Raw genomic sequence first — 23,231 nt, 5'->3', positions numbered from 1 at the left:
TGTTGGTGTTCCTGTCGTTTATGTTTATGTTCATAGTGTTGTAAAACTTGTATATGGTGGTGGTGTTTATGGTATTGTTGTTGGTGGCGGTGGTGTTGTTGGTATGGCAATTCTGTTGTTGATTAAAACATCATTTTTAGATGAATGGTGTCAAAGAGAAATTGGTAAGTTTACATAGATAAGAAGATAACATATATAATTTTGCTCATGCTGTAAATCGTGACACTGCCATTGAATAAGCTGATGGTTCTCATTGTTATTTCACAGCAAGACGAAGATGGGGACAACTTCTCCCGACACGGCGCATACTACAGTGATACAAGCGCGACACCGAAGACTGACACAGGACAACTCTCTCTCCTAGCTCTCTTTCTCTCTCTCTGCATGCAGTGACCAGACACAGGAATAGGCTACACAGGGCGAAATGTTTCGTCACTCGATATAACTTAACTACGCGGGTGAGGGTGACACACTCCTCTCCTACACCACCTCCATCGACATGCCAGACAAATACAACAGGGTTTTTTGAGTCCCATTCAGCCTGGGACGGGGGAATTAGCAGCCACAACGTTACGTGCATTATCGTCAACACATGCACTGTCATGCAATGTTTCGAGACCATGACTGCCATCCCATGCCGTCAAGAAAATAAAATGATAAATACATACAGAGATGCAATGACAGCTAATGACAGATATCTATCTATCTTATATAATAACATTAATTTTGTGCCCAAATTCAACCCAATTCCCAACATCATCCATTAACACTTCCCTCCCAATCAATGTGATCTATTATATCGCATTACCCACACTGTAGGCTACATAATTTCCAGTTCATATATTAGAACGGGTAAGGCCTAATGTTAAAACTATTCTTTGTCCACATTCTCTACTGTGGAGATCGTGACATCCACGTGCATCCAAGCATAAAATGACTTGTCTTACTTAGTTCTACTACTAGGACTACTACTAAGGACAGGGCCTTCTATGTTTTTGCCCCCAACCTCTGGAATGAACTCCCCAACCATCTCAGAGCTGCTCCCTCTCTCCTCTCATTCAAAACCTCACTCAAAACCCACCTCTTCAGGATAGCTTTCCCCAGCTGAGGTCTGGATAGGATGTCCCCCCGTCCCTCGTTTATCCTTTTATCTTTTTAACCCTGTACTGTTGTTGTATCTGTTATGTTTTGCTTTGTTTTTTTTCTTATTAAAGTCTGTTCCTAGTGTTCCTATGTAAAGCGCTTTGGGTATTTAGAAAAGCGCTATATAAATCTGAGCTATTATTATTATTATTATTTTACTGTATAATGTGTATATATCCCTTCTCCACTAGTCCCTCCCTAACATTTTAGTCTAGTTTTAATATGTGAGTGCTGATGAAATATATTTCAGTCATAGTTTTAGTTAGTTCGTTTTTATTTTGTTTTTGTTTAGTTTGTCTGTGAAAAAGGTTGTCAGTCGACTCGACAAACATCTTTCACCATAGTTTTAGTCATTGCACCTCCAAGTGTGTTTGCAGTCGTTGTAAATGGGTTTAAATGACTTGAGCATCTGACGCATTCCATTGTGTCAGGCTCTTTACTTCATATATACTAATCAAAGTTAGGTATACCATGTTAGGTGTGTCTCTCAACAATTTGTTCCACAGGTTGAAAGCATCTTCAACACCTACAAACACATGTCTTCCTAACACAGAAAATGGACTGCAGAATCCACTACTGATACCAGTTGCATGCTGGTACATTTTCTTTGTATGCAAATACACTGTAAATGTTTTAACTATGCTAAAACTATGTTTTTTTTGTTTGTTTGTTTTATGTAGTTGAGTGTAACTACAGTGTAAATGAAAATTGGTCGTCTCTAGATAAATAAAGTTGGGAAATTAAATGGAAATGGAAACAAACAAACCATCACATTGTTTTATTTGTTGATGAAATTGCCACTATTTACTCTTAGTTTTAGTCATCATAGCTTCATAGTTTTTGTTTAGTTTTTTGAGGGGCGATATCCCCTCCAACGTCTGGCTTTCAGACATGACGTCATGTGGCAGCCAAGTCTATGGATGTTTTATTTATTTTCTATGGACTTCTAATGTTTGTCTTATTCATGCTCCGCCAAAAATCAGCAAGCCCCCAAAATCGACAAAATCAACACTGTCCGATAGCCTACTGAAAGAAATCGTAATTAATTCCTGGTCTAATCGTCTCACAAGTCAACTGCCAAATCAGTGTAGGCTTATATGCCTTAATTACAGAAACATTGTCCAGTCACTGACTCGGCATATAAAGTGAGACAATGCCCAAAACCCTTCAGTGCGTAACAAGGTGTCAACACTGTGATATAATGAAGTGATGGAAACTGCATTGGAATTCTTATGCACATGTTGGAGTTGGCAGAGCAGTTTACAAAATGAAAGTACTGTATGCAAGTTGACTTCTCAGCTTAAAAATAACTTCTTTGTGACAAAATTGATAGATTGTATTCCTAGATTGACTATTGACAAATCTCTTACTAAGCTGGTAGGCTATGACCAGACATGGTTATTGTTGGATTTGCATATATTAATGTATTCGGTTTTTGTCTCGTTGAGATAACCAACACAGTTGGAGGCCTGCTCAAGAGATTGAGCCAAGGATTGACTGATAAGCGCGATGTCATCAGCAAAATCAGTGTCAGTTAGGTATTTAGCAGGATGACGAGAGCTTCTTTTAGGGTTTAGTTGCAGTTGCATGGAGTAGTTAAGTGTCTTGCTCAGGGACACTTCGACACATTGCTGAGGTCTGGAATCGAACCCGGGACCTCGTGGACCTCCGGCTTCCCAGGTGGGCTCTCAGCCATTCAGCTATGGCCACCCTGGTTCATTTGACACCAAATTGCTATACAATATTCAGGCGAGTTGCTGGTCATTTTCTCTAAGGAGGTCGATGAGCATCTCCTGATTGGTCAGATCCTCCAGAGAGGAGTTAATTTCCTCCAGGAGTGCCTCGCCCATCAGGAACTCTCCGACGTTATGGACAGTCTTCCCCAGACGGTGATCAGTGACCCGGTCCTGGGCAAAGTTGTAGCTGCGTATCCTCTCTGACCGGGCTTTGGTGCCAGTCTGTGCTTTGGATCGTTTGGCGGTCTCCTCCTCCAGTCTCATAGAGTAGAGTTTGGCACTTAGCACCTTCATGCCTTTCTCCCTGTTCTTCAGCTCGGATCGCTCTTGTTGACACTCTGACGCCACGCCGGTGGGTTGATGCACGATTCTTACCACGCTGTCCGTGGTGTTGACATGCCCCCAGCTCCACTCGCCCTCTTGGTCTCCACCTTCAGGTCCTTGGGGTTTATAGTAAAAGAGATCTCTGTTGGTTGTGGCAGGACGAAGACAGTAAGGGTGCTAGTGTGCATGCGCCCCTGTCTCTCTGTTTTGGGCACCCTCTGGACACGATGGACCCCGGCTTCAAACGGCATACTCTTGGAGCACTGGGGGCCACTGATGCTGGCCGACACGTGCCGCAGCCCACCTATCTCACTGGTCATATACTCCAGGATTTCAAAGGCCCATCCTTGGTGCCGAGCGAAGCCCCGGTACATATCAAACACCTCCGCGGTGAACAGCATCGCCTCCTGGCCTCCGACCCCAGCTGTGACTTCTAGGGTCTAGGTCGCCCGGCTCCAATTCCTCCCCGGGGATCAACAGACCCAGGATCCTCTGTCTGATGTCATGGATGACAAGCTTTCATCCCCAGGTCTGCCAGCTCACGTAGGTCTGGATCCGTTTTCAGCACCGACTCCGTCTCCGCAATCTCCTTTTGTTTGGTTTCCAGGTCTTTGATGCACTGGATGAGAAAAGCCAACAGTGATACTTTAGTCCTCTTTGCCCTGACCTCCGGTTCATCCCACGGCTTTGTAATATTGTTGTTGTTAACGAGTTTCCAACATTCACTATAATCACTCTCCATCTTCTTCAAATAGCTCTGCAGAGATCTCATAGCAAAGATCTCATCGACAGTCAGCAATTCATCCACCATCAAGGGTATACCAGTATGCAGAGTTCTAGTAGCTTTGTAATTATTGGACAGTTCATGAAATCCAACTAAGTGATTAGGAATACACTTGCTTCTGTGAAATGAGATAGTTGGTGGTTTTGGAAGACAATGCCTTTGCCCTTTGGGAACCATGTGGATTACTTATACATGCTTTGTTTGAATAAGCAGGCGATTCTGGTGTAGCCTACGATGAATATCCAAGGTCCCCTAGTATGTCAGCAACTCACTTAAATCACTTAGATCTTAAATCCAAGTTCCCTCATGCATTCTTTATGTGCATCTATCAAGTCTGTGCAGTTCTCCTCGCCCTTTTCAATGATGCAAGCATCCCTAACTTTCTTGGTCTCAGGACAGGCACAACATGCTTTCAGTGGCTTGTCCTTGGTTCCTTCAATTGCTGGAACTGACTGGACATTGGTATCAGATTGGCAAGACATGCGGTGGTATGAGCAGATAACAATAGCTGAAATTTTGCTGCGTTCAAGATCAATTCTGTACTCGAGTCGAGACTGCTTGTTCCATATTGTCTTAAAAACACAATGTCACACTTTCTAGATTTCCATATTTGGGCATTGGTGCTGATGTCACTGTGATGCAGAACTGATCACATTCAAACTTGGCCTGCGTATTGCTGAGGAGTCGAGGAAGTGGCAGTGCCCAGCGTGAAGTGGGTCAGACAGGTGGTTTTCCAGAACTACTGATATGCCCATATATGAGCATTTTCCAAAGTACCAGAAAAGATTATGACATCCGGGTTTGTGCTGCATGTATGGTCCCGACCCCTCCATTTTATTGTATGTGTGTGGGTTTGTTTCCCAGCAGTGCTTGCAATTATCACTGTATAGGCTCCAGTAAGGCCTGCCACTAACTCAACATCCGGGGAGCCACTCCCCGGAGATTCTGTTGTCTTCCACTCTGCAGTCCCGTGGTCTTCTAATATGGACCCCCAACCCCCAACTGATTCGCTGTGTTCAGGATCAATTCTGGACTCGAGTCGAGAGCGCTTGTTCCATAGTGTCGTAAAAACATGATGGCACACTTTCTAGATTTCCAAATTTGGGCATTGGTGCTGATGTCACTGTGGTGCAGAGAAATGGAGAAATTCCCCCACATTGGGGGAAACATACTGCAGACTAAATTACCTTTTTTACAAAGTGCCATGCATGGGCAGACACACAGGCAGATACAGGCAGTGTCATATAGGGCTATAGTGGTGACGCATTTGACATTTGACATAGTTATTGCGCAAGAATGTTTTTCAGAAAAGTATGACGTGTACAATATGTTTGTAAATACACTGTAAGCAGCTATGCAGCAGTTCTTCATTTAGAACGCTGTGCCCACTTCACATCATATTTACAGAAAAGCATTAACAGAAAAGCAGAAAAGGGCATTAAGGTAGAGTGTCTCCCAACACAGGTGTTTAATTCAGTTTATTTTGAATATTCACATAAAAGCAATTTAGCAATAAATTGAGTAATGGCTTGTACAATTAAACAATAAATAAATTGAATAATGGTTGTACAATAAAGAATAAATTGAATCAATGGATAAACAATTAACAAAAAGCCCATAATAATGATGTTAATACTGGATGTAATAATGTGATGTTCATCTCTGGTATAATAATAATAATGATATATGATATATATTCATGATATATATATTATCTGACAGACTGACAAGTGTTGTTATCATCATGTCTGAGGTGCAGCAACTGTATATGCCAAGGTTCCAGATAGCACAAGTGATTTACTTGTATAATTCTACTTTTTCCCACCAGGGGGCACTCGTCTTATGGCTGTGGCTATTTGCAATTTAAATGATTCTGTATCACTTTTACAGAAAGTTGACAATAAAATCCTAAAGTGATAATGTATCCATTTTAAATTCTAATAATGTACAATATCTCTTAAATTATCTATGGATTGTACTGTAATATAAGTTACACGCAACCATTATAGGGCTGTGAAAGGCTATATAATGTACCTTTAAATATAAATATATTTTTCTCGTACCATTCTTAAGTGATTCAAAATATATGAAATTTATGAAAAAAGAAATGTCATTAAAACTTTGAGAAATATTGCTTATAGCAGCTTTAAGTGAGACACTGAAGCCATATAAATGAAGCTTTAAGTTGCCTGTAGTGATTGTGTCTGAGCCGTCACAGAATCACTAATATAGTCTCCACACGTCAGTGCCGCCTCAGTCAGACCTCTGAAGGTACAGTATCTCCATCTGCTGTCTGTACATGTAATGGACCAGAGGAGGTGAGGATGCTCCACACAGATGGACGAGTTGTTGTTAGGTCCAGAATCATCACGTCTTCTGATTCTGAACAGACTTATTCGAGCAGTGGTTCCCAAAGTGGGGTCCGGGGACCCCCAGGGGTCCTTGAGGGAGTTCCAGGGGGTCCCCAGCTAAATGATAGTTTGAAACCAAATGTACCCTTATCAATTTACAATTTAGGCATTTAGCAGACGCTCTTAATCCAGAGCGACTTACATTAAGCAAGAACAAAAAGCATGGGAATACATCACATATGTAAAATGCATTTATCGCGAAACATGCGTAAGCTAAGAACGTGACTAGAACATATCTATATAATGACACTATACATATAAACTATAACTAGAACATATCTATACTAGAAAAAGTGCCCTTCTGGGCACAGGTCTCCACCAGGAGGATAGGAGTAATATAATGTGTGCGTGTGTCACGGCTTGGCCTGTTGTAGCGCCACCATGAGGCTGATTTGAAAACTGTCAAGTGGCATTTCTTCCTCAGCCTAGTGGGAATATGCATGCACAGTTTCACCGCAATCGGACGCTGCGTTGAGTCATTGTGGCGATTTGTACAAAACGGGTACAAAGCGGGCTACTCCTGAAAAGTTTAGAAGCCAATCGTAGGCAATGAAGGTGGATTATGAGAAATCAAACAAACCCGTCTTGATCACATGACTATGGAGAGCATGTGTACCGATTTGCGTTAAATTTGGATAACATCTGAAGGAGTAATATTAGAAAATGTGTTTTACATATGTCGGCCTCCTGGTGGCGCTATAAAGAGCAGATGTGAAAAATTCCAGGCAAAGGTTTTTCCTTGGCCTCTAGGGAGTTGGCATACAAAGTTATCCACAAATCCGTGCAGTTGGAGGTAAAAACACTTTTTGGCCAGTTATAGCGCCACCATGAGGCTGAGTTGAAAATGTTCACGTGGCATTTCTACCTCGGCCTAGTGGGAATGTGCGTGCGCAATTTCACGGAAATCACACGATGTGTTCATGATTTGCAGCATTTTGTTTGAAACTGAGCACTCCTGCGAACTTTGGAAGCCAATCTTAGCCAATCAGGATGGAGTCTGAGAAATCTGAAAAACCCGTTTCGTTGAATGGCTCTAAAGAGACTGTGTACCAATTTGCGTGATGTTTGGACAAAATCTGTAGGTGTACTGTCCAAAAAATTGTTTTGCACAAAGCGGCCTCCTGGTGGCGCTATAACAGGCCGTTCTGGAAAGTTTGGGGCAGACGTTCATCGTTGGCATCCAGGGAGTGTGTGTGCAAAATTTGGCATCGACCAGGTTAACGGTGCCGGAGATTAGCTGTTCACAGACGGACACACGGACGGACACACGGACGGACGGACGGACGGACGGACACACGGACGGACGGACGGAGTGCAAAACATATTCTCTCCCCATGCCTTCGGCCTGGTGGAGACAATAATGACACTATACATATAAACTATACATATATGCTATACTATGGTGTACATATATACTATGAAGTGCTATGACTACATACAATGCACTTATTGTGCTACATGACATGCTATAAGTCTGTTTCAAATGCTATATAAGTCTAAGAAGTGCTGTCTAAGGGGGGTAGGGTAAGTGCTATGGGCCATGATGGAGTCTGAAAAGGTGGGTTTTCAGACTACGGCGGAAGATCGGGAGTGATGCTGCAGTTCTGATTGGGTCTGTAACTCTGAGAGTGTACAAATGGAACCAAATGGACCCATTTGTTTCCATTTGTACACTCTGAGTTAAACTAACAGTGATTTTACAATCTAAATTGGGGGTCCCAGAGATGGAAATGCCATTAAATGGGGGACCGTAGACTAATGCATGTCAAACTGGGGGTCCTTGAAATTAAACGGGTTGAGATAAAGATCTTCTCTTAATATCTGGGACTTAATATCTGGGACCAGAGACGCTTTACATGTGTGTGTGTGTGTGTGGGGGGGGGGGGGGGGGGGGACATGCAGAAAAAACAACTTTATTAGAAAAACAAGTCCCTAGGGGTCCCTGGCATATCTTTATTATAAAAACAAGTCCCTAGGGGTCCCTGGCATATCTTTATTATAAAAACAAGTCCCTAGGGGTCCCTGGCATATCTTTATTAGAAAAACAAGTCCCTAGGGGTCCCTGGCATATCTTTATTAGAAAAACAAGTCCCTAGGGGTCCCTGGCATATCTTTTCAAATGGGGGTCCTTGACATGATAAAGTTTGGGAACCACTGTATTAGAGAACAACTGGTCACTCACTACACGCTCAAATCCTCCACGTTACACGCATGTGCACACACACAAACACACACACGCACGCACACACACGCACGCACACACACGCACGCACACACACGCACGCACGCACAGACCGACAGACCATTATCAAGGAATCACACAGAAAGATAGAGAAAACAAAAGGCGGGAAAACGGGTCAAAAGGGAGGACTGGAGGAACGAGGAGTAGACAGACAGACAAAGAGACTAGCAGACAGACTGACAGACAAACAGACAGACAGACAGACAAAGAGACTAGCAGACAGACTGACAGACAGACAGACAGACAGCGGGCTAGATGGCAGAAGGGTGTTCCTCAGTGTTCATTTAAGTGTTCATTTAACTCTGTGTATCCCAAATGGACTCCGAGTTACAAATGGATACATTGACCTCACTGTGTGTTCCCTATGGTCAGCCGTCGGGTGGAAAGAGACCTTGTATGTTAGTTTGTTTATTCAGCTTTCAGCGTGGTGCCATTAAAAACAACACATTATTTTGCTGATTACGATATAAAACTTCAAAACTTAAATGCAATTTCCTACTGTATCAAAAACATCCAACAACCTAAAACACAAATCCACTATCATGTAAGAGTCTGCACATGTATGAGATTGGTGATTTCTTGTATCTTTTTGTATGTCCAAAAAAACTGTTACTTATCCGGAAATGTGTGTGTGTGGGGGGGGGGGGGGGGGGGGGAGAGAGCATGCATTTCAATGAATGGATGAAATTTAGTTATTATTTAGTCACACACAAACTCTTGTTAATACTTTTCATTGTAAAAGTCGTCCCAACCTCACTGTCAGCCATCGCCGCCCTGCCTGAGCCCTCGTCGGCTGTCATCGTCGACCCGCCTGAACCCCTGTGAGCTCACCCAGCTGACGCCCCAACCGCTCATCAACCGTAAAGTCAACCAAGCCCTCCAGAGGTCTGTATCTGTCCCTGACTCGAATGACTAGTCCTTGACTCCCCCTACTCCTTCTGTAATGACTAGTCCCTGACCCCCCCTACTCCTTCTGTAATGACTAGTCCCTGACCCCCCCTACTCCTTCTGTAATGACTAGTCCTTGACTCCCCCTACTCCTTCTGTAATGACTAGTCCTTGACACCCCCTATACTCCTTCTGTAATGACTAGTCCCTGACTCCCCCTATACTCCTTCTGTAATGACTAGTCCCTGACTCCCCCTACTCCTTCTGTAATGACTAGTCCTTGACTCCCCCTATACTCCTTCTGTAATGACTAGTCCTTGACTCCCCCTACTCCTTCTGTAATGACTAGTCCTTGACTCCCCCTATACTCCTTCTGTTTCCCAGACCGCTCCTACCACTGTTCGCCGTCCGTCATCCCTTTTGTTCGCCCGGGTCTCTCTGGCCCTCGATTTCCCCAGACTGGTATCTCTCCCCGGGCCAATCTGTTCAGCTCCAGGGCATCCTATACCCTTCTGCCATCTAGCCCGCTGTCTGTCTGTTTGTCTGTCAGTCTGTCTGCTAGTCTCTAGTCTGTCTGTCTACTCCTCGGTCCTCCAGTCCTCCCTTTTGACCCGTTTTCCCGCCTTTTGTTCTTGTGTGATTCCTTGATTAATGGTCGGTCTGTGCGTGCGTGCGTGCGTGCGTGCGTGCGTGCGTGCGTGCGTGCGTGCGTGCGTGCGTGCGTGCGTGCGTGCGTGCGTGCGTGCATGCGTGCGTGCGTGCGTGCGAGCGTGCGTGTGTGTGTTTGTGTGTGTGCACATGCGTGTAACGTGTTCTTCTTACCCAGTCCTGTTCCCTGTCTTGGACAAACGTTTCGGCTATCCAGGCCTTCGACACACACTGACGAAGGGCTGGATAGCCGAAATGTTTGTCCTTTCTTGCAAATACATGGAGAAACAAAATAAACTAACCCACTCTTGTCGCTCCGAGTGTGACCTGTCACTTATCTAAGAGGATAGCGCACTACAGGAGTCAGAGTGTGGTGGTAACAAAACGTTTATCTAACTTTAATGGGCTTCCACACATTTAATTTGTCGTGGAGTTCCCCAGATAATATTACTGTGTTGACAAAGTGTCCACATGACCTGTAAGTATATTTTAGAAGTGCCAGAGAACACTCTAAATGTCCTGCCTATGCACTAACCTATGACACTCGCACATTAGTCATTAAAGGTAAAAGCCTCTACCCAGGCAGTACCATCATCAGCGTAATTTAACCGTGGGAGTGTACAAATGTAACCAAATGGACCCGTGCATCTATAGTATAAATTGGTTACATTACCTCAGCATTCATTTAATCATTTGTAACTTTGAGTGTATACATTTTATACGTGGTCCGTAACAGTTACAAATTATGAAATGAATGCTGAGGATTTTCCTATGTAGACATCTAATTTCACATCTTGATCTAATTTCTGCATACAATTTTAAAGTGTAATAGAGAAACCAGCGTATTTGCTTAACAAACAGCGGTTTGAGAACTGTTTTAGAGGTCAATGCAACAGCCGGAGACGAATGACCGTCCGGAAGCCACGCCAAAGCTCATCAGAACTAACTGACCGTGCTCACGGCAGACAGTCAGACAGGAGTGGACACAGCAGGTGGGCCCGCCGCCCGGTCAAAATGGCTGGTGCTGTACCATACCCAAAATGACACAGGACTGACCCCCGATGTGTGCCCTGGCCCAGCCAGGGCACACATCGGCCTGTTAGGAGCTTGTAGATCGGCTATTTTCGGCCAAGATATCTGGAGATGGGACCAAGTGTTGTTGGACCAAGTATATTGGGCAGTGGTTCTCAAAGTGTGTTAATATGGCATCACAATCATTTTAACCACATTATCCATGTACTGTATATGTAAAAAAATAGCTGATCTACCAGCTCTACATCTGCTTTTCTGAAAAATCTCGAAATCTTTTAGAAGATTAGCATTTTCTTTTACACAACTCTTCTCTTCTGGGGGCACCCGACACAATTTAAGATGGGGGTCCGCACCCAAATACATATCAATTTTAGGGTCCTTGACACAAAAGGATTTGAGAACCACTAGGGTTTAAGTGGTTAGGTAGACGGTGAATGAACAATGTCAGCTTGAACTGACATTAAATTAAGCTTGAGATAAGATAAGATCAATCTTTAGGAAAATAGTTTATTGCAGTGCCCTGCAGGATTTGATCTTCTTCTCAACATAATTTGTACTGGATGGGTTTTTTTTGTTTTTGTTTGTTTGTTTGTTTGTTTGTTTGTTTGTTTGTTTGTTTGTTTGTTTGTTTGTTTGTGTTTTTGCAAGATCTTGAGGTCATGCCTGCTATAAAACAAAATGAAATGGATGAAAAATAAACTGTCATGTAGGGTCAAATATTCACCCAACCCTATTAAACCTATTGTAGCTACTGGGAGCACCTGGCTTTGACTGAAGGCCCCCTGAATGGACAGGTACAAGTTTGTCACTAATGAATCCCAGGTGCAGGTTTACTGTCCAAATGTTCTTGCTGCTGCGAGAATAAAATGACACAACTAATGCAAAGAGAGAGTTAGTTTAATTTTATGCCTGACATGGCAGAGCTGAGCTGCCTGCATGGCCTTAACTAAACCCCCCTCCCTCCCTCTCCTCTTCTTCTTGTCTCTCTCTCCCTCTCTATCACGCACGCACGCACGCACGCACGCACGCACGCACGCACGCACGCACGCACGCACGCACGCACGCACGCACGCACGCATGCACGCACACACACACACACACACACACACACACACACACACACACACACACACACACACACACACACACACACACACACGCATGCTGACACACTGCAGTTTGTGACTCAGGGTCTTGCATGACTTGGTTTGCAAGGATTTGCAACTTACAATCCGGACTCCACACAGTGACATGGTGACATCTTGGCACACTGTCAATATCTGGAGTGATAATTTAATGGAACAGCGCGTGGTTCCATGTGTGTACCCTAGTGGGGTTACAAATAGCTAAATGACTAAATGTAGCACTGAGGATTTTCCTGAGTAGCCTATCTCTCTGCAATGCATTTTAAGTCCGGTACAGTACGTATGAGAGCAAGTTGGACTCCACCACGGACACCACAAGCACTATGTGCGGTTAAGGACACAATCAAAGCAAACAATGGAAACAAACTAACAAAAGACTGAACACATGCATTAATATCTTCTGAAATATGTATATATATATGTTTTTACCAAATAGGTTCCCAGATTGGTCAGTCAGTCAGTCAGTCAGTCAGTCAGTCAGTCAGTCAGTCAGTCAGTCAGTCAGTCAGTCAGTCAGTCAGTCAGTCTGTCTGTCTGTCTGTCTGTCTGTCTGTCTGTCTGTCTGTCTGCACCTTTTTAAAATGCCACCACACAAGACACAAACCGTGAGTCGAGTCTAAAAAAAAGGAAAAGAAATCCCCAAATACCCTACCTCCCTTTCTCTCTGTGAAGGTGAAAGTAAGTAACGAGTGCAACACCTTTTGTTCTCCGAGTGTGGCGGCAGAAATAGCTCTCAATAATGTATTAGGAGAATAAAGAGTGTGAGCTCATTTTGTATGGAGATGAGGCTTTAGGTTAGACTCCATGTGCCAAGACCAGCTGTTTTCTGTGCTAGGTCTCAGTGGTGAGAAAGCATCATGTACTGCCCAGGTTCCCAAACACTGGGCCGGGACCCATTTGTGGGTCGCGGAGACATTTTTACAATTTATAATTTAGGCATTTAGCAGACGCTCTTAATCCAGAGCGATTTACAGTAAGCAAGAACAACACATGGTAATGGTAAGGTACATCAAATACATTACATTTGATCAACGATCATAAGCAAGCTAAGAACTTAACATCCGTCTAACAGTGGAATATCTGTACAATGAAACTATGAGTATAGTAGAGTACTATGTCTACATAATATGCTATCTAAATTACATAAGTTTAGCCTTTACATGCGCCTGTAAGGTCGTCGAGGCTAGTGCAAGTGCTACAGCAGGTGCTGCGGGCTAAGATGTCTAAGTCTGAAGAGGTGGGTTTTCAGACTACGCAGGAAGATTGGGAGTGAGTCTGCAGTTCTGATTGCAAGTTCATTCCATAGTTTTGGAGCTAGAAGGGAGAAGAGTCTGGTTGGTTTTGTTTTGTTTTTTTGTTTCCTACATTTAGTTTCAATTATTATTTCAAAACATTTTCTAAAAAACATTCTCAAAATTTGTCATGAATTAAAAAAAAATTCAATTATTTTTTTCCCTCAGTAATTTCATGGAGAAATAAAAGAAAAATCAAAGAAATTCCATAAATTAGAAAACTATTGTTTAAGTAGTAGTGAAAATAGGCGATCTACAAGCTACGCATTGTGAGCTTGTAGATCGGCTAATTTCACTGTTTTGGTCCTGGGGAGACATCAAATGTATCTTTTGGATGAATTAGGTCATGGCCTAAAAGGTTTGGGAACCAGTAATGTATTGTATCCTTGTTGTCGGGCATATTCTAACTTTTTGTGAATGAACGCCCTACTTGAACTTGATCATACTACAGCGTCACACTTTGGCTAATTTTGAATTTGAATCCTGAAAAGCAACAGTTGTGGGACGTATGAGGTTTCCACCCGACAGAGACGATATCCATCATGGGAAGCCGCTATTGGGGTCTTGAAATAAGACGTTTTATACTGATGTCAAGGACTGAAGGACATAACTGTGTGTTACGTCATCTTTTGTAGCGCTCAAACCATTTCTAGCAACCACTGAGGCCTGACTTAGTCCAGTGGAGGTGACAGTAATAATAAGGAAACGTTTACTGGAGTCTGGACTAGTTATGTTTTATCAGACCAGCTGTGGACAGTAGGCTATATTGAAGATCCAGGGACCACCACCCTGACTAAGAATCAACCTGGGGACCATTGTTATGTTGGGAGGGGATATGAAGCACTAATCTTATTAAACTTATGTTAACTTATACATGTTGATTTGTATCTTATGTATGAGTGAGCAGATACATGTGATTATACAGTGACAGGTTATTAGTGCACTTTCCGGTGGAAGAAAATAAATCTTCACTTTCCTAAATTACTAAATGCATGCACATGTAATTTTGACTTTCTTAACACAAATCTTCTCTTCTGGGGGAACCTGACTCCGCCAGATGGGGCAACAGAGAGTACACTGGGTTCCGCCCTCCTGCTCCCATCTGGGAACTCTCAGGCAGACTTGATGCTCCGGCCACAAAACGGCCTGGCCAATCAGCGGCAGCTAGAGGCGGGATCAAGGCATACACAGTGCTGCCTTGATCCCGCCTTTTGAGATGGGGTCCGCGGACCAAATATATACCACTTTATCCAAATATAAATTCAAATATCGCAAAAGTAGCAGATCATGCGTTGTTGTTGCCTATTTTCACTATGATAAAGTATAAAGGGCTTACTTAAGTGGTTATACCAAATCTCTCAAGTCTCTCTCATGATGCTAGCTCGTATTTCCATTGTTGTGAGACTTTTGGGATTTGTTTTTGTACTGTGGGAGGAGGATGACCTTTCGCTGAAGAATAAAATGACTCTGTTTCACGTTAACAGGAACAAATTAACGTAGTCACTTATTGTCCCCAACTCCACTCCCCCCCTAACCCCCACCCCGACATGAAATGACAATATGGCAGTCTGTGCGAATTGTAGTTGAGTTCAAAGGGTTTCTACTCTGTGTCTGTCTGCTACATGTGTGACACTGGCTCCTTTGAAACATTCCTTGAAAACAGGGTTGGATTTAATTGTCGTCGGGCAGAAAACTCTTATCTCCATATTGTTTTACTTTTAAGCGTCACATAAAAGCATCAAAAGTATAGCAGATCCACAAGCGATGCGTTTCAAGCTTGTACATCTGCTACTTTGGCTATTTTTTTATTTGAATCCTGAAAAACAACCGTTTTGGACATAAAATAATTGTGTCTGGGGTTTTCTGGCTCAAACAAGTGCTCTGATTTGCCTGTGAGTGTGAGGTAAGACTCCACGAATCCTATATATATGACATAGGGATTTGCCAGCAGATGTCACTGTTTGCCTGTTTTCATTGCAGGTCAAAAGGGTTCAGAACACACAGAGAAAACCACAGACCACCGAAGAGCCACTGAATGTTCAAAGTTCAGGTTGTTTGGGTGTAATTGAGGTCATAAAACCTAAAAACAAAACGAAAAATAAAAATAAATGAAAATTTATGTCATAAAACCTATAAGAGATTTCAACACGACAGAGACGATTTGTAAACACAAAAATCAGAAAAAAGACCTACAGTACTCCTACAACAAATCTACTAGCTCACGACAACACATCACATTATTGCAACACATTATTGTAGATCTGCGTATATATATATATCCTAATATAGCCTTTTATTGCAATTCATGATTTCAAATGAAATGACAGAAACAGTTCGTTCAAGTCGTGTGGAATCTGTTCAATCTATTGAATGTGTAGAATTCCCATGTCTGACCTAATTGAAAACATATATTTTTGTGATCGTGTATTACAGTCTCTCTCTCTCTCTCTCTCTCTCTCTCTCTCTCTCTCTCTCTCTCTCTCTTGTTGCTGTTTGTGTGTGGACTTTGTTCTGTCGTGTTAAACAGTGTTGTTAGGTCAGATTAACAAGTGGTTTGGGCCGGTGGCATGGCTGAATAACAGCATTAACCAGAGGACAATGGAGGCGTGGGACTCTGACAGGCCGTGCGGTTGATGTCATCTCTCTGACTCAGGCGGTTAAAACACGCTTTACCGGCCGTTAGCCTGCATGGACGCCAAAGCCCAGTGACATCAGCAACTAAAACACCGACACATATCACTCTCTCTCCACACACACAGGTCCCCTATACCTTCTTTCATTGGAGCCCATGGGCACCGGCTTTTTTGTCTTTTTTCGTAAATGAACGCCTTACATGATGATATAGTAAGTAGCTATAGGAAGCTCGAAATGTGGCGCGAAGCGACACATTTCAAGCATGCAGATCTGCTACTTGTCTGCTACTTGTCTGCTACTTGCGGATCTGTTTAGAGCTTCTGGATCATCTGCTGCTTTTGCTGTTTTTGATTTTGAATCCTGAAAAGTAACAGATGTGAACATACTGTATGTTCCACCCGACAGAGATGATATAACAAACATGTCCGTGTACGCACACATGCACACATAGTTTTTCCACACGTTAGGCACTTGAGCCTTACACAACTCTCATACGACATATCAAATCTAGATCACTAGATCATCTCTATTGGCTATATATTCTTCTAAGTTGTGAAAAATATAGCAAGTTGGACTGATAGACCGTGGTGGATAACAACAAGTTACGATTTTGTGTTTAAAAGTTAGACTATCTTCAAACAGCTACGGTATAGGCCTCGCTGTGAACGGGGTCGCCAGATTCTGCAAGAGAAATCTGTCATTAGAACGACAAGTTCGACAACCTACCTCAAACCCTAACCGCAAGCACGGGAGCAGCGCATGTTTGACCGCATGAATCGATGTGTGACATGTTTCGAGCTTGTAGATCTGCGGAAAATCTTGAAGAATTCTTTGAGACACACATAAGGGTATTTCGGGGCGTGGCTCGGCATGGCTAAATCCGCCATTATTGTTTATGGCTAAAGACAATTGGAATTGCATTACGGAACCTACATGTTGTTTTTCTTCGTCCTACAGCAACACATGGCCAATATTGTAGTGTCGGTAACTACAAAAACAGCAGCAACAGAGATAAAAACGGGACGAAATTTGGGCAGACGCCCAAATGGAATTTTTCATTTCCCAGTCATAAAAAGGATCCGGAGAGAAGAACACTCACATAGGGTATTTGTGAGGGTATTAGGGTATTTCGGGGTGCCAACTTTGTTTATGAAAAGTCGTTAAAACAACAGTTTAATGAAACTAACGACAAAACTATGAATTGTCACCAAAAACCCAGACTTTTGACGACTTCTGCACCGGTTCTCCTTGGTTTCAACTGACTGTTCAGCCCTATTTCAAAATGACGCAGACCACGTCCTGAATGAAATGTCTTGACATGAAAAGGTTTGAGAACCACTGATTTAAACAACATTTAGGAAAGTAGCTAAAAGCCCCAAGAACCTCAACACGCAGCTACCAATATTTACTGGGAACCCTGTGAACTATAGTAGCTAGGCTACCCTCTGTGACGTACTCCCTCAGGTGGCCCCGGACCCCAGGTATGATTGACTCTCTTCTCTCACACAGAATGCAGATATGGGGGCAACATTACTGCAACGCAAGCAGAGAGTGACGTGGCAAGAAATTAAGTAAGTGGCTATAGCAAGCTAGCGCTGCCTGGCTGTTATAAGGTGCCAGTGCAGTAGTGCTTGTTTGTTATAATCCTGGTAATCCCAAATTAAATGGATGTTTTGGTCTGTGAATTTCAATTCAGTAATCAGGGTTGTCCTTAGTGGGTTTAGTCGGTTTGGTCGGTTGGCTACACAGTACAGCACACGCATTCTGTGTTTTGAAAGGTCGACAGCAGGAGGGTGTCAAAGTTGAATTGGGTTGATCTTTGTGCGGAGCGGCAGAGATTGGACGCCGCTTGTGTTCACCAGAGCACTACACAGCCCCTTTACACTGGCAGCCAAATCTAGGCTGTTGTATGATGAAGTATGAGACAGGTTTAACTCTTCTGATTTCTCTCTCTTTACTGTGTGTCTCCCTCTCCCTTTCTCTTTCCATTTCAAGCAACCTTTATTCAATCTATAACCCAGTGATGAAAATAGGTTTTCAATGTAATGGGTCCCAGTGACATTCAACAACGTACAGTACTGAGTACAGTATTGCATCCCAGGACCTATTGGCATTGCTATAACCTCACTCTCACTCTTTGCTTGCAGCATTTCTTGCATACTCATCAGTTTCGCTACACAGTAGAACTTGTACTTTGTTAGTTCTTGAAAAGGGGAGAAAAATAGTTGGAGAAGGACTTGACATTGTGTCATTTTCCGGGAGCCAAGAGGCTTTCTGTCTCCGCCACACCGTGCTAAACTAAAGAACACGTGTGCTGAAGAAGTTGATGAGAATGGAAATCTTTCTTGGCAATGTGATTAGCATTTCTCCTTGACACTAGTGTGAACTGTAAATGGTAGTGACAGTGAACCCCGGCTGCAACCTGCAGATTGTCACCAAGGTTGACAGCTTAGTGCCTTAGTTGAGAAACAATAGGAACATTTACTACAGCTGTCTTGATCCTCAAAATATAACAATAAATATTATTAACATGTAGCATATAACATCAGGCATTCCTCTCAAATACAGTGTTCATGCTACGTGTAACTTAATTGCCCATTTGCCTCATTACGTGCTACCACGAGTACTTACAGTGCATGTTCACACCTGTGTTGTGTGTGCGTGTGCGTGTGCGTGTGCGTGCGTGCGTGCGTGCGTGCGTGCGTGCGTCAGATACACAGAGGCAAAGATACTGGAGGTAAGGAAATGAATGACAACCGTCACATCAGTCTGTTGTCAACGTTATTTTTGCACGGAGAAATTCCTACCAGACGCGTTTCTCATCAATAACATATAATAGGCCTATGCATCATAGAGAACAAGACCTAGCATTGCTAGTACTTCTGGTAATTTGGGCAGAAGGTTTGTGCCGCTATGTGGCCCTCACACCTGAACCAGAAGGTTTGTGCCGCTATGTGGCCCTCACACCTGAACCAGAAGGTTTGTGCCGCTATGTGGCCCTCACACCTGACTATGTGGCCCTCACACCTGCGTCTCACTGCCGATCCGACCGATATGTCTGAGTCATAGTGTTGAGGGCTTTGTCAGGGTATCCATTGCACCTGTCTGTCTGTGTCCCCTTTGTGCCCATATATGGAGATCTCTGTATCTGTCTGTCAACCTGTGTCCTTATTTTATACTTGGCTATTCTGCGAGCTTGTAGGCTACATCTGCTATTTTTTGCAAATTATACTTGGCTATTCTGCGAGCTTGTAGGCTACATCTGCTATTTTTTGCAAATAGCCAATTATATATATAAAATCACACCCGTGTGAACTGAGTGGTGCAACAGTGACGTCACACACATTCTGCGAGCTTGTAGGCTACATCTGCTATTTTTTGCAAATTATACTTGGCTATTCTGCGAGCTTGTAGGCTACATCTGCTATTTTTTGCAAATAGCCAATTATATAAAATCACACCCGTGTGAACTGAGTGGTGCAACAGTGACGTCACACACTAACCATAGCAACCATGCTCCCTTTTTGAGTGGACAGTGACGTCACATACTAACCATAGCAACCATGCTCACCCGTACAGGCACAAACACACAGCCTAACAAAGCCAGTGGTTGGAGTGGTTTGCACCACTCAATAATAGTTTTTATTTGTTTTTATTTTTTGAGGGGCGCTAGACCCTCCTATACAGTGTAGATTTTCATCGTACACAAACATTACATTCCCATTGACAATGAATGGAGAATTTATGTCATAATTATGTAGACGAGCAAATCGGCTATTTTTGTCCTACACAAAGACTAAATTCCCATTGACAATGAATGGATGATGTACGATGATAAGAGCGCCTTTCACTTCACACAGGTGTGATTTTTTTTTTAACACAAAGCTTCTCTTCTGGTGGTCCCTCCCTGGCCCACATACAGTTTGGGGGCCCTGGGACGACATGGAAATATTTGAGAACTAACTACTGCATTTACAGTACAGCATGAGCATTATGGCCACTTTACGGTTGAGGCATTTGGCAGAGATGGGGCTCTTATCCCGTCGCTGTGGTGGTCCCCATGCACACAGACAGCTGCTATAGCGGAGGGCTAAACCTTGGCCTCCTCTGGGGAGAGAGAGAAGCCACACCGTGCTAAAAGGCTTCTGGCTCCCACCCAGCCATTCAGCAAGCTATACAGTAGGTGACCCCCCTGTCCTAGAAACAGTTGCTGTTTAGATGTGGACTAGCAACGGGGTGCAGACAGAGTCATTGTTATTTATACTGAGGCCAATAAGCACTGTTTGTATCAGTCAGTCTCTCCACCGAGGAGGAGCATTTCTCAATCTCTGTTCCAGAAGGGGGTCAATGCTGCCTGCAAACCTGTACGCTGAAGCTCAGGTTATGACCAGTGGTGGTTGTGGGAAGTATATGTAGGCCTACTCAAATACTTAAGTACAAGTTTGAGGTATTTGTACTTTACTTGAGTAGTTCCAATTTCCAATACTTTTACTTCTACTAACTCCACCAATCAGGCAAATATTATACTTTTACTCCAATACAATTATTTGAAAACTTTAGTTAATAGTTTCTTTGTAGATTTTGATTACTATTACAAAACATACATTAACCACTTCAGCTCTATATACATTTCGGTCATTTGAAAATAGCCAATCTACAAGCTCACAATGCGGCACTATACGATGCATTGTTGTGAGCTTGTAGATCTGCTATTTTCAAACGATTTTCATCATTTGAAAACTTGAAATGGGACATTCTGTATGAGTACTTTTACTTCTGTTCCTTTAAGTACATTTTGATGGCAATACTTTTGTACTTTTATGCAACAGAGTATTTCTATATTGCAGCATTGATACATTTGAGTGTACTTTTACTTTACTTGAGAAATTCCATCCACAAATGTAGCTTATACTTTTTACTCTTCTCCAATTTCGTGACACATTAGTTACTTAGTTACACATTATTACAAAACATGCATTAACCACGTAAGCCCTGTTTTATACTTGGGGGGGAGGGGGTACTTTTGCAGTGCAACTTGTGCAAGCATTTAGATGGCAATACTTTTGTACTGGCAAGTACACTTTTGAACACTGGCGTTTTGTGATATTGCTACTTCTATCCGAGTACTTCTTCCACCACACTGGTTATAATAACCTCAGAGGAGATATAAACAGTTTACTAAACACAGAGTCATTGTGGGTAACGGGGTATAAATAACAGGGACATCACCTAATACTCGCACAGTCACGTAATAAGCTATCCAACACGTACGTAGACAGACATGCTTCCATTTTGGGAGAAGGTCAGAATTAAATTAGGCCTTCCCACTTGCAGGCAGAATGACAATATTTGCTATTCCTGAGACCGTTATCTCACATTTCATTGAGGCATGAGTTACAGCAAAAGTTGCAAGCACACACAGGCTTGTCTGTCATTGTGCATATCAGTTACTATATCATGATTATGATGGGGGGCGTCTGTGTCATCGACTCTGTGCATTTAAGTGTATTATCCGAGAGTGATTGACGAGGGAGCGTCTAGTGTCTTTTGATTGTTAACTAAACAATATTTGTCAGTTGCTAAGTGACTGTGAGGATGATTCAGCCCCTCTCCGGGCTAAAGGACATGCCAACTTGAATGAATAATACCATAGCGGACCGGCCCAAGTCAGGGAAAATGGGGTTGTTATGAGTACAGAGATAGAACAGGCTGCAGTTAGATATAAACCATGCTTTCTCCTGGGAATCTGTCACAGAGAACTGCTGGGCTGCTCTGCTCACAGACAACACAATTGCAATGTCTTAAAGGAGACATTTTGTCCTTTAAGTGAAGACAAAACATAAAAGGATATTGCACAGTTTTGTGAAAACAGATGGTGGTACATAACTCATCCAGCTGCATTTCCATATCTGGCTTCTGGAGCACTTAATCAGAGTTGTATTTTGTTGTTCTTGAAGAGTTCAATGTTTAGATGGCTTATACAGGCTTCGTTAAGGACATAAACATAGCTTTATACAGTTATTCTTATACCATTTCTCTGTTTTAATCCCTGGGACCCGCATCTACATGGTCAGCAACTCTAAGACTGTACAAATTGGAAGGGAATTTGACCTGTAAGGGTCCATTTGGTTCCTAACTATTAATCATTTGAGAACCAGTGGCTTGTACACAAATAATACTAATAACGCAAGAGAGAATATTCACATGGCGTGTCACATGCTGTCTTGTGTCAAAAGATCTTTCCAGTGATACAAATGTATATGTTTAATAATTACACCAAGTCACTGTATTAAAGTATTTCAACAGGGTGTGGGTTGCTGCACTGCCACTATAACCAGGGGCCTAAACAAAGACATTTATTGGGTGTGAAAAGTACACACTGCAAAAATGCTGAGTGAACATTGAATTCAGAGAGTATACAAATGGATGTTTGTGTGCGCTCAGAGTTAAAGGAACACTCAGGTTTTGACTGTGTATTTGTGCTTTGCATCCCAGTTCATAATATATACCAGGGGTGGGCAACTTTGATGATGGAGAGGGCCACTATATTTCCACACTCACTCCCTAGGGCCATATATTACTGTCGTAGCAAAAATAGCCGATCTACAAGCTCAAAACGTGTCGCGCTGCGACACGTTTTGAGCTTGTAGATCGGCTATTTTTGCTATATTCGAATTGAAATCTTGCATTCTTTTTTGCTATTTTTGAATTGGAATCCTGAAAATTTACATTTTTATGTAATTTCAAATGCCTTTAATTATATGTGTGTTGAAGCATTGAGCTACTAATTTAGACTGAAGTAATTAAAGCGGGTCATGTTTGCATGTTGTTGAATTGTAACAGCTGAAACCAATTATATCAGTATTCTGACATTAACCTGAGGGCCGCATTAAGTGAAGGTGGGGGCCGCATGTGGCCCCCGGGCCGCCAGTTGCCCACCTCTGATATATAC

At 42.8% G+C, this 23,231-nt stretch overlaps 1 pseudogene across 1 annotated transcript; it reads right to left on the bottom strand.

Annotated features, from left to right (window-relative positions):
• Positions 1-2,888: 2,888 nt before the first annotated feature.
• LOC306941066 (peptide chain release factor 1-like, mitochondrial) lies at positions 2,889-4,014 on the bottom strand (annotated as a pseudogene). The gene has a single exon. The product of its transcript is annotated as a peptide chain release factor 1-like, mitochondrial (transcript).
• Positions 4,015-23,231: the final 19,217 nt, after the last annotated feature.

The sequence above is a fragment of the Electrona antarctica genome (assembly GCF_951216825.1).
Source record: "Electrona antarctica genome assembly, chromosome: 17".
Classification (NCBI taxonomy): Eukaryota; Metazoa; Chordata; class Actinopteri; order Myctophiformes; family Myctophidae; genus Electrona; species Electrona antarctica.
This window is presented reverse-complemented; position numbering and strand designations above follow the sequence as displayed.